At 57.4% G+C, this 11,461-nt stretch overlaps 1 long non-coding RNA gene across 1 annotated transcript; it reads right to left on the reverse strand.

The window, feature by feature from the left end:
• Window positions 1-291: 291 nt before the first annotated feature.
• On the reverse strand, window positions 292-8,289 carry LOC112606980. The gene is made up of 5 exons (XR_003115720.1): window positions 7,913-8,289; window positions 7,706-7,809; window positions 5,516-5,928; window positions 2,385-3,310; window positions 292-1,723 (listed from the first exon to the last, which is right to left on the reverse strand). It is a non-coding gene; the product is annotated as an uncharacterized LOC112606980 (long non-coding RNA).
• Window positions 8,290-11,461: the final 3,172 nt, after the last annotated feature.

Genomic DNA, 11,461 nt, shown 5'->3' on the forward strand with positions numbered 1-11,461 from the left:
TGAGCTCTTAAGTCGCGGAAAGACAGGAAGAGCAATTAACTGCACGTCACTCAGTGAAAGAAGCTGATCTGAAAAGGCTACATGATCCCAACCCTGCGACACGCGGAAAAGGCAAACTGTGGAGACAGAAAAGGATCAGTGGCTGCCAGGGGCTGAGGGAGGTAAGGGGTGAGTGGATGGAGGACGGAGGACACTGGGGAGCAGTGAAGCTCTTCTGCATGATACTGTAATGGCAGATACACGTCACTCTCCATTTATCCAAAGCCACAGAATCACCACACCAACAGTGAATGTTTATGTCAACTACTGACTTTATAATAATGGGTCAATATTGGTTCCTCAATTGCAACAAATGTGCCAAAGATGCAAGATGTTAGTCACAGAGAAAACTGTGTGTGTGTTTGGGAAGGTGAGATATGGTCACTCCGCACTTTCTGTTCCGTTTTGCAGTGAACCTAAAACCGCTCCAAGGAATCGTCTAATCATTGATTTAAAAAAAAAAAAAAAAAATTTGCGTGCACCACATGCCGGCTTCAAATCCTCAACCGATTTCATTGCTGACAACAGTGTTCCTTAGGTTGCGCTGATACAGAGCCTTTGAAAAGATTCCCGTGGGTTCCTGGTGTTCATTAAAACGCCTTTTATTCCAATGCTGTGGAAATAGTACGGACACAAAACCAGGGTGGGTTCCTAGGCTGACAGCTCTGATATGACCCCAGAACCAAACCAAGCTGACAAGTCTCACACAGAGTCGCAAAAGCAAGGCGATGCCTGTGGACAGCATCAGTGTGGTGAGTGACATCTTGCTGGGTCCAAGGTGCTGTCTGTGTGGCAGTTGAGGGACTGACAGATGGCTTGGGTGCCATTTCTTTGACATGCGGCATTCTGTGCCACACTGGCCACTTTCTCTTTTTTCAGCCTGGGAATCTTCCCTGAAATTTCGATGACAGCAGGCCTTCCCCAGTGGATGCGTCTTTCATCTCCATGCTGCGTTCTCATCCCTGCTCACAACCCACAGTGTTCCAGGAGGCTTCAGTGTGAGCTCGGAGGTCAGCAGGTCATCTTCAACCCCTGTACAGTTTCCTATGGCTGCTGTGACAATTTCCACAATTGCAGTGGCTTAAAGCAACACGTGTTATCTCACAGTTCTGGAGGTCGGGAATCGGACACCGTCTCACCGGGCTACAGTTGAGGTGGCAGCGGGGCTGGGTGCTGCTGGAGGCTCCAGGAAAAACCCTTGCCCTTTCCAGCTTCCAGAGGCTGCCCATGCTCCTTGGCTCATAGCTCCTCCTCCATCTCAAGCCAACTGCATGTCCCTCTGACCTCTGCATCTGCTCGGCTCCCCCGCCTCCTCCTCCACTTATAAGCACACTTGTGATGATGCTGGGCCCGCTGGACAGTCCAGGGCCATCTCTTCATCTCAGGGTTCCTTAACCTTCATGCCTGAAAAGTCCCCTTTGCAGTGGAGGTCACACTGTCAAGGGTGACAGGGGTTAGGATGGGGCATCTTTAGGGGAGGCGTGATTCTGCTGACCACAGCGTCCCTCTTTCCCTCATTTCACATCCACTCAGTTCAGAACCCTGCTGGCTCTACCCCGCCGTCACCACTGGGGCTGAAGCCACATCACGTCTCCCCAGAGGACTACCCCGGCTCCTTGTTGGCCTCCTGACTTCCATCGTGGTCTCTCTCCAGTCTCTTCTCACCCCAGCAGCCAGGCCGACCCTGGGAAAATGTGAGACCAAGCCTCCCACTAGTTCCTGCCTTCGAGGAAAATCAAAATGCTTCCAGTGGCCGAAGAGGTCCAACCCCGTCTGCCCATCCTCCCAGTTCCCTCTGCTCCAGCCCCACGGGCCTCTGCGCCCTCCTGCCTCGGAGCCTTTGCACTGGCTGCTCCCTCCTCTTGGGCTGCCTTGCCCTGTACCTCTGTAATCCCTGTCCACTGTGCTCCAAATGCCCCCATTCCTCTCCGCACCACTTGTGACTTCTAGCAGAGCCCACTGCCCTCTTGCTCATGATCTCCTTGCCGGTCTCACCAGACTGAAGCAGTGCCATGGGGCAGGGGTTCTGCCCGCTGAGTTTGCTGATAGAGCAGGGCCTGGCTGGAGTGGGCACTCCACACAGATTGGTGTGGCAGGTGCAGGAATGGGTGAGAGGAGGCTAGTAGAGGCCTCAAGGGAGGAGGAAGGTACAGAACACTGGGCTGGCATATTCACCAGGTCTTCATGCCAAGGGCCCAGGGCTGGCTCCAGGCAGAGCAGGAGACCACAGCCCAGCACCTTGGGAGGTCAGAATCCTCTCTCTCCTCCCTTACCCCACAGCTTCCCATGGGCTAACCCCATTACCAAGGAGCCTTTTGGAGCAAACTATTCATTGATTCACTTACTAAGCAAATGTTGACCAGGTCTGGTCAAGGGTGTGTGGATGCTGGGATAAGCAAGGACCTTCCAGAAAGTCCAAGTTCATGGTGGGGATGCAGGACGGGATGGTCCTGGTTGTACTGACCTGCTGTGCTCCAGGCATATTGCAGGTGTCAGCTCTTCATTCTCCCCCTGGAGCCTGCAAAGCTCAACCTAGCCATCTCCTTCATGCGGTGTCCCTGGTCCCCCACCTGCACCCTCACCACTGAGCCCTGCCAGCTCGCCTCTCCCACTGGTAACCTCAACCCTCCCCATCACAGGGTGTATTTTGCAGTCTCCTTGTTTGCTTCTTCCACCAAACTGGGGCTCTTGGAGGTCAAGACCTAGGGTCTTCCATGTCTTCATGTGTCCAGCAGCTGGTCCTCAGAAAATGTGGATAAAAAAGAAGGGATGGCTGGCCGGCTGCATAATGAGTTGACAAATGAACGAATTCCACGGGGAGGTCTTGCTTGGGCAGAGTCACAGGGAGTGAGGAGGGGCCGGGTGGAGGGGCAGGGGGAAGTCCTTGCTCTGAGCCTGAGGAGGGGTGCGGAGTCTGGAAAGGGAGGTGGGGCTAAGCAATGATACTGCTGCACTGCTGAGCGCCTGCTGTGCTGGGGTCCACCATTGGACTTCCCCAATGACACCATCAACTGGCAACCAGGGACTCCCACCGGGCCGAAGGTATAACGCTAGGAAGTGGTAGAACTGGGCTTTGACACGAAGGCCTCAAAGGCCTGCCCGAGATATCTGGACTCTGTCTGCAGGCTGTGCTCTCAGAGGGCACACAGGGCACCCCCTGCCTTGAGAAGCAGCTTTTGAGCCTGCCTCAGGGACCCCACCTCACCTGCACTTGGGATCTCTCTGCTCTCACCTGCTTCCATTGTTTTAATGCTTTCAGATGAGTTTGTATCTGGAAGGAAACAAGGATTCATCGGCGAATTGGATTTCTAGCTGCTGCAGGTACTGGGGAGCCATGGGAGGTTTCAGAGTCAAGAAGTACTGGATGAAAGGCTGTCTCTGTCACTCTTGGAAGCCCTTGACTTTTCAGGTTCTTTGTCTTCACAGCACTGACTGTTGGCTGTGTATGCCTCCGGTCCCAAGCCTTGGCAGTCCTGCCAGCCTTACCGCTCTGCACGACAGAGACCGCAGCTGTGCACGACAGAGACCGAAGCTTGCACAACAGCCCGTGCGGCAGAACAGGGCTGACTAGGGATAGGCCTCTTGCCCCAGAGGTGCCTGGGCTGACGGTGGGACAGCTTCACTCCATCCCTAGGGCCTGGACCAAATCCCCAAGGAGCACGTGTGAGGGGCTGGGGCGCTCCTCCTTGGCTGGGGTGTTGAGGGGCCAAGGGCTCCCCCCGCAAAACTCCAGGCCCCTTTCTGACCTGTGCTATGGAGGAGCATCTCCTTGGGGAGGAATTCTCAGACAGTCCAGGCTGCAGGAGCTGACCCGGGTGCATCAGGTCCTGGCTGGGTGACCTGGGAATGGCACCCCCACCCCTGGGGCTGGAACCACTCACCCAGCCTGACCCTGGAAGCTCAACCTCTTCACCCGCTGAGAGTGTCGGGCTGGGGCTGCAGAGGGCAAGGTGGGAGGCCAAATCCAGCCTGCCAGCCCCTGGGAGGCTCGGCCACTGGGGTTCCCTGTGAGGACAGCCACCGTCTTTCCTGACTGCAGTCACAGAAGCCCAGTGCATTGGATTGCGCCTTTTTGATTTTGCAAGTGAGAACTGCTCCTGTCCCTGTGGGGGAGCCTATGGTCTGTGGACACCTCTCGGCCCTTGGAGCACCCACTGACCGGTGCATGGGAGTCCGCAGCCCGCCTGCAGCTGGAGCACGTTCCCACTGCCCCAGGCTATTCTTAACAAGCCAAGCCTCTGGCTCCAGGGCTAAAAATACCACATGGGAGGCCTGTGGGAAAGCTGCCGCTGGCTATTTTAGTGATTTCTCGCTGGAGGTTTGGGGTCCCTGCATGTTGCCAGGACAGGGAGGGCACTGCGGCCTGCACTGCCCAGGGCCCCTCTCAGCCCATGTTGGGGCTCCTCTGTGTCAAGCGTCCTTAGTGCCCAATGGCAGCCACCTCTTGTGTCCAGGGAGGTAGAAGGAAGGGCCTGGGAGTCTTGAGCTCCCTCATTTCAGTTTCAGAGAAATGAGTTCCAAGTGGGGAGCAGGTGCCCGGGGTCACAGTGTGGTCTGCGGTGGAGAGACCAGTGGGCACCCAGGGTCACAGTGTGGTCTGCGGTGGAGAGACCCCTGGACTGCTCCCTGGCATGTGAGGCCTGGTCCAGCTCTCTTCCATCCAAGGGGCATTTGGGGGCCACAGCCGTGCTGTGCAGGTTCTCACTGGGCTTCTTAGACCAAGGCTTAGCTTCCCATTACCTTTCTGCAGCCTTATCTGCCCACTTTCTTATGAACCTTTTCGTCCTTGATTTCCCGTCATCTCTCCCACAGTTTGGCAGGTGTGGCAGAAGGGGCTTTGGCCCCGCTGTGGGAATGCAAAAGCAAGGCTCAGGAAGGAGAGGTGCGTGTCAAGGCTACAGCTGTGCAGGGCTGGGCCAGGCTGGCTTCACCCTTCCAAGCCTGGGCGTCTTGGTGGTGCCACTGGCGCTCATGTTGGCCCTCTCCTGCCAGTTCCCCATGCCCAGGGCCCCGTGCCGTGCCGGTGACTGATGGCCATTGTGTTCTCAGACTGGAGGGCCTGGCTCCTGGGCAGCCACTGTGGGTCTGCACCTATGAGCTGTGTGTCCCCGCGATGGGGCCCTGATGGGCAAGCACGATGATCGCCCCCAACAGGTGGCACAACATGCCATTGTGTGGGGCCCACCCCGGGCAGGTCCATTAACTGCCCCTGCCCGCAGGGCCTTCTCCAGAGCTGGACAAAGGCTCCTTCTCTGTACCCTCCTGTTGCCGTGGGAGAGGCCTGAGTCTGATGCCCACCTCAGGGGCTCAGAGGAGCAACTGGGGTGGCTGGAGGGGGCCCAAGCCTGCTTCCCAACACTGCCTGCTGCAGACCAAAGAGGCCAGACCTGGGTGTCAAAACGACTCCATTGCCCGTTGACCAGAAACCCTAGGCAGTCAGTCAACCTCTCTGGGCCTTGTTGTGTCTCCCTCTTACCCTGGTCCAGGGACCCAGGCCTGTCCTTGCGTGGGATCCAGACCCAGGGGTGTGGTGAGTGGCTGTGCTCAGGGAAGTCCCCCTTGACCTGAAGGACAGAGGCCTGGGATGCATCACGATGTTCTTCCGTGGCAGTGACAGAGGCAGGATGGAAGGCCCCACTGCTGGGCCCACTAGGGTGTGACCAGGCCAGGGGAGAGGAGGGCCGAGGCCTGTGCCGTGCATGCAGGATTATCGGGCTCGCGGGGGAGCGGCATGAGACCCTCTTCCTGCCACTGGGCTGGGGTTGGGGTCCTGGCCCAGAAGGCCGAAGGGCCTTGGGCAAATTCCCTCCATCCATATCTGTGCCTCAGTTTCCTCCTCTGCAGAATGGAGATCTTCAAGGCGGCTCCCATCTTGACCCATGTAGGGACCTGGGAGGACAAGGGACAAAGAGGCACGGCCGGTTACCAGGCTATCACTGTGGGGAAGGAGATGGGGATATCGGAGTGGGAGGCGTCTGACAAGATTCCCTTCAGACAAGATTTCTGCCTGAGCCAGAGCCTGCGTCTGGGAGCTCAGACAGCACCACCCAGACTCAGGAGTGCCTCGGGGGCCTCCACGAGAGACGCCCACCCACACCTGCCTGGGGAGCACCCTCCTGCCACTCAGGAGCTCCCTGCTGTGCCACACTGGTCCCCTTAAAACTAGAAATTCCACGACCCGCAAAGAATCAGCCACAGGGAGGCCCAGTGCCGTGACTGATGGGGACCAGGACCCCAAGGGGACCACCATGACCAGCACACGTGGACACCACACGGCCCCTTCCTGAGGACAGGGCGGAGGCCAGGCCTAGCTCCCCGTCAGCCCTCACTCGGGCCCTGCCCCGTGGGGACTTCAAAACACCATCTCCCAATTCACAGATGAGAAAATGGGCCACAGAGAGGGTGAGCGTCACAGCAGACGAGATTTCCACCCTGGTTCCCACGAGTGACTTTTCTGAGGCCCCCCGTGCCCTGCAGCCCTCACAGGGCTCCCTCTTCTTCCCATGCCATCCCACCCTGTCCAGCTGGCTCTCCTGGGCTTTCCAGGCCCCTCTCTCCTCCCATCCTCCGCTCTCCTCCTCCCTCCCCCTTCCCTCTTCTGTGCCAGCTCCAAGCACCGCACCCAAGCCTTGGGGACACGGTGTGGCCTCCAGCATTCCTGCCCTGTTTTCATTTAGGGGACGCCCCCAAAATACTCCGCCTGTGGGAGGCGGCAGCCGCCCCAGGCCCCCTGGGAATGCGCTTGCAAGCCTTGGCTGGGCTGCGCTGGCAGGGGCAGGGAATGCAGAGGCGGCAGAGTAGGGGGGGCCAGGACCCCCCAGCACGGCTTTTCTGGTTAACGCGAAAGAGGAGACCGCGCAGCTCCGGGCCCGGAGAGGACCTCAGGAATGTGGTGGTTCAGAGCTGACATCCACATTTCCCTGTCTGCCTGGATCCAGTTCGGGGACAGTGGGGCAGCGCCAGGAGGAGGGCCAGCAACACAGCCAGGCAGCCGTCCTGGGGCTGGCTGGCAGTTCAAAGCCCTGCCACAGAGCCCCAGCCCTACCACCCATCGCGGGGGCGTATGGAGCTCCTCAGATGGGCTGGGCCTTCCTGGAAGATGATCCCTGGGACTGGGAGAGGCCCCTCCCCTGTCCCCATAGGCTGTGCCCTCTCTCCTCATCCTCAGTCTCTGAGCAGATGGCACCTTCCTCAGGAAGACCTCCCAGGACAGCGAGGGGAGGGCGACTGCTCCTCCACCTTCCCTGGCCCTGCGTGTCTTCTCTGGAGCAAGCTCAATTCTAAGCGTTCCTGGGCCCACAGGCCCCTCGCGGCTGAAGCACGGCTTTTGCGCCTTCACCTGGTTTTGGAATCACAAGCCAAACTCAGGCAGCACCCGGGGAGATGAACGTGGAGGCTCCAGTGGGCAGGTGGACCTCGTGGTGCTGACCAAACTCTAGCCAAGTTTCAAGGCCCGGCTCTCAGACGCTCCCCCAGATGGCCCACAGCTGGCTAACATCTAGTGCTGAGATGGTCTGCCTGGGGCAGGACACAGACCTCACCACGGGCAGGATTTCTTCCCAAAGCTGTGCCATCCCTCGAGTCCCTGGGGATGCTGGTGACAGTGCAGACCCCAGGCCCAGCAGTGGGGCTGCAGTGACCCACGGTTATCATGGGAACTTCATACCTGAGGTAAGAGCTTGGACCTTGGCTTGGGAGGTCCCAGGCTGCATCACCCTGGGCCTCAGTTTCCCCTTCTGTCATGCAGGAAGACACCGCTGTCCTGCCTGTCTGTGTGGTTAAGAAAGGGTCCCCATTTGAGATGCCTCCAGGATCTCAGATAGCACCACCCTGACACAAGAGTGCCTAGGGGGCCTCGGCGAGAGATACCCACCCCACACCTGCCTGGCAGGCTCCCTGCTGCAGCTAAGGATGCAGCAGAGGCTAAACAAGGGGGTCCTGCTACCTCCCTGCTACAGGCAGGACCACGGGAGCCCTGGCGGAGCCCCTGAACTGGGCTTCCTGGCTTCAGGAAGCAGAATGGCAGCAGAAGGCCCGGAGGGGAACCCCATTGGCCAGGTGGCCTGCCCACAGATGCTGTACTTGCCTCCTGACCTCAAATATTGGCTAAGACAGGCAGAGGGGTCAGCAGTGCTGGCCGGGCAGTAGGCGCCGGTCAGTCTGCTGCTGAGTGACACAGACGATGTCCTGGCTGGGGCCAGCCCCATCCCCCACCCGTGCTCCCCTCACCAGACAAGAGCACCTCTGCAGCAAGCCAGAGCCTATGGCCAATGCCTACCCTCTAGCCCACGCCCCCACGAGAGGGTCCCACCTTATCAGCAGTGTTGCCTGCACCTAGGCAGGCACCTGGGGCTAGGGGCGGAGCTTCCCCTGGTTCTTCTGGTGTCTGGGACAAATATTTGTTGAATGAATGTTAAGTCCAGCGAGGTCAGTGGCATCATCAACCCTGACTCCGAGAATTCCTGAGCCCCCAGCACATTTATTCTCCCCGCCGCTGACCTTCACTGAGAGGGGATGAGAAGACCTTGGAACCCTAAGCGTCTGCGTCCAACTCCTGGCTCCGTTAAACGTTCCTGGGGAGAAACCCTTTGCCTCTCTGACTCTCTGGGTCCTTGTCTGTGGCCTGGGCACTATATCACCCATTTGCTTGGAGGTCAAGTAAGATTTAGTGTGCAAAGCACCTGACTTGGAGGATCTGGCCGTGAAATCCCCCCTGCCCCCCACTTCCCGTATGCAGTGACATGCTGAGCTCAGGACAAGGTGTGGGGCCAGCGGTGGTGGTGGGGGGGGGTGGTTCAGAGATTTGAGCACAGTCCGCTTGTGTCAAACTGGTCAGCTGTAGCAGATAAAACCGGGACACAAATCATTGTAAATGACACACACTAGAAGATTCTCTGCCTTCAGAGAAAACAGAGGAACCAGTGAAGCCTCTGGTGCTGTGGACGGCTTCAGGGAGGTGACCTGCAGATGGTCCTGAGTGCAGGGTTTGACCCAGCGGGAGGAGGACAGTGCAAAGTACAGACTGAAGACGAGACCCCAGGAGCCCAGGGAACCTGCCCACGGCCACCCATCGCCAAGTGCTGCCCAACGGCCGGGCTCGGCAGCTGCATGGGCCAGCGCGACACAGGGCAGGCGGAGTCAGAGGAGTGTCCTCTTCTCCTTCCAGAAACTGCTGGGCCTTTTCTCATGCCTGAAACACTCCCGTTTCACACTAGAGGTCCTTAAAAGCTGTGCCTTCATGAGGCGTCCTTTGTGAAAAACGCCTTCAGTAACTGTTTTTGGGAGGCAGGGGAGTCACCTGAAGTTGTGGCATCTCAGAGTTCCCTTGGGACACCATTCAACAAGGATGTGCAGAAGGCAACACCCTTCTGGAGGTGGACAAGAAGCAGGTGCATGGGGCTCTGGGCTCACAGCAGGGGTGCAGGCCCGGTGGCCATCAGAAGATCCTCCTGCCAGGTCTGTGTGTGCCTATGCCGCGACTGTCCCTCCCTTCTCCCACAGAGCCTCTGTGTCCTCTCACTGGGCGGCGCTGACTCTCCTTCTCCCATGACCTCGTGTCTGGAGGCCATGCCCTGGCCTGTCTGTTTCTTGGCTGAGTGTTCTGAGGTCTCTCTCTATCTCGAAGCTGCAGAATGCAGGCTCTAAGGAGTGAGGCGGCACCCCAAGAGCACCTTCCCTTCCCTGGAGCTGACGCGGGGCTCACAGCAGGTACATAGGGCCCTAGTTCCCTTTACTTCGCAGTTGGGAACCTGAGGCCAGGGGAGCGGGAGCTGCCCGTGTGGGGTCGTGGAGTGAGTCGGGCATCACCCAGAGCCCCAGCCAGCCTGCCCCCGCGGGGCCCTTGGCTCGGTTGCCTTAGACAAAGGCTCTTCTTTGAAGCGCCTGAGACAGAGCCCCTGGTTTCCGGCCCCAGCCCACCGGGAGGCACCCGCCTCAGCAGCTGTCTTCATTTGCTGCCCACCAGCCGGGCCGGCCCGGACCTTGGTTTATTGTCAGCTTCCTTGCCAGAAATATGCTCCAACAAATGCTGTAAACAAACGGGACAATTGCAGACCATCACGCTTGGATTTCTCTCTAATATGCATAAAATGGGGTGCGGCTGGGACTGCCTGGCCAGCAGCCTCTGCTAAGCAAAAGCCCCCTCTGGATGTGGGCCTGACCACAGCAGGCTCTTCCCCTCCTCTGAGCCCACAGCCCTCGAGCCTGGGTCACAGACAGGTCCTGATGCTATTCTACCTTCAGCCTACCCATGGAGAAGGTTTCTTCATCTATTTAGCAAACACTGACCTAGTGCTTGCTAGGGGTCGGCACTGTTCCAATATCCTGTGAATGTCCCTCATTTTATCCTTATAAAAACCTATGAGATAGGGCATATCCTGATCCTACTTTATAGAGAAGGAAACTGAAGTACAGAGAAGTTAAGTCACAGGCCCAAAGACACACAGCTAATAAGTGGAGGACGTGGAATTCCACCCCAGACTGTGGGCTGCAGAGTGTAAGTCCTGGCCAGAGAGAAGTTTGGGAAGAGGGAGCCATGGGGCAGAGGACGTGGAGTCCTGATGAAAGAAAGAAGGGGACTCCAGACCCTGGCAAAGCAGATGACTGCCCTCCCTTGCACAGACCTGCTCTGGGCAGCGTTGCTGGGACTCTGGGAAGCATTGAGTACCCACGCTCCCTCCTTCCATGGACCTCCGAAGTGTCTGTGAGAGCTTAGTGCTATGGGCTGAATCACATCCCCCCACAATTAGTATATTGAAGTCTTAACCCTCAGGACCCTGGAATGTGACATTATTTGCAGATAGGATCTTTACGGATGAAATCAAATGAAAAGGAAGTCACTAGGGTGGGCCCTAATTCAATATGACTGGCATCCTCATAAGATTAGGACACAGACCCACAGAGAGGAACAACCCTGTGAAAATGCAAGTAGAAGATGCTGTCTATGAGCCAAGGAAAGAGACTGCAGAAGAACCAGCCCTGCCACACCTTGATCTCAGATGTCCAGCCTCCAGGACAGTGAGAGAAGAAACATCTGTTGTAAGCAACCCAGTCTGCAGAAATTTCTGGTATGACGAACTATATAAATCAATCAGTGTAACTTCCTTCTCTCTCTTCCTTTCTTCCATCCATCCATCCATCCACTCATCCATTCACCCACCTACTCATTCATCCACCTATTCATCCATCCACTTACTCTTCCACCCATCCACTCATCCATCCATCCACTCATCATCCATCCATCCATCCACTCATCCATCCATCCACTCATCCATCCATCCACTCATCCATCTATCCATCCATCCATCCATCCATCCATCCATTCATCCATCCACTCATCCATCCATCCACTCATTCATCCATCCATTCATCCATCCACTCATCCATCTATCCATCCATCCATCCATCCATCCATCCATCCATC

The sequence above is a fragment of the Theropithecus gelada genome, chromosome 14 (genome assembly GCF_003255815.1).
Source record: "Theropithecus gelada isolate Dixy chromosome 14, Tgel_1.0, whole genome shotgun sequence".
Classification (NCBI taxonomy): Eukaryota; Metazoa; Chordata; class Mammalia; order Primates; family Cercopithecidae; genus Theropithecus; species Theropithecus gelada.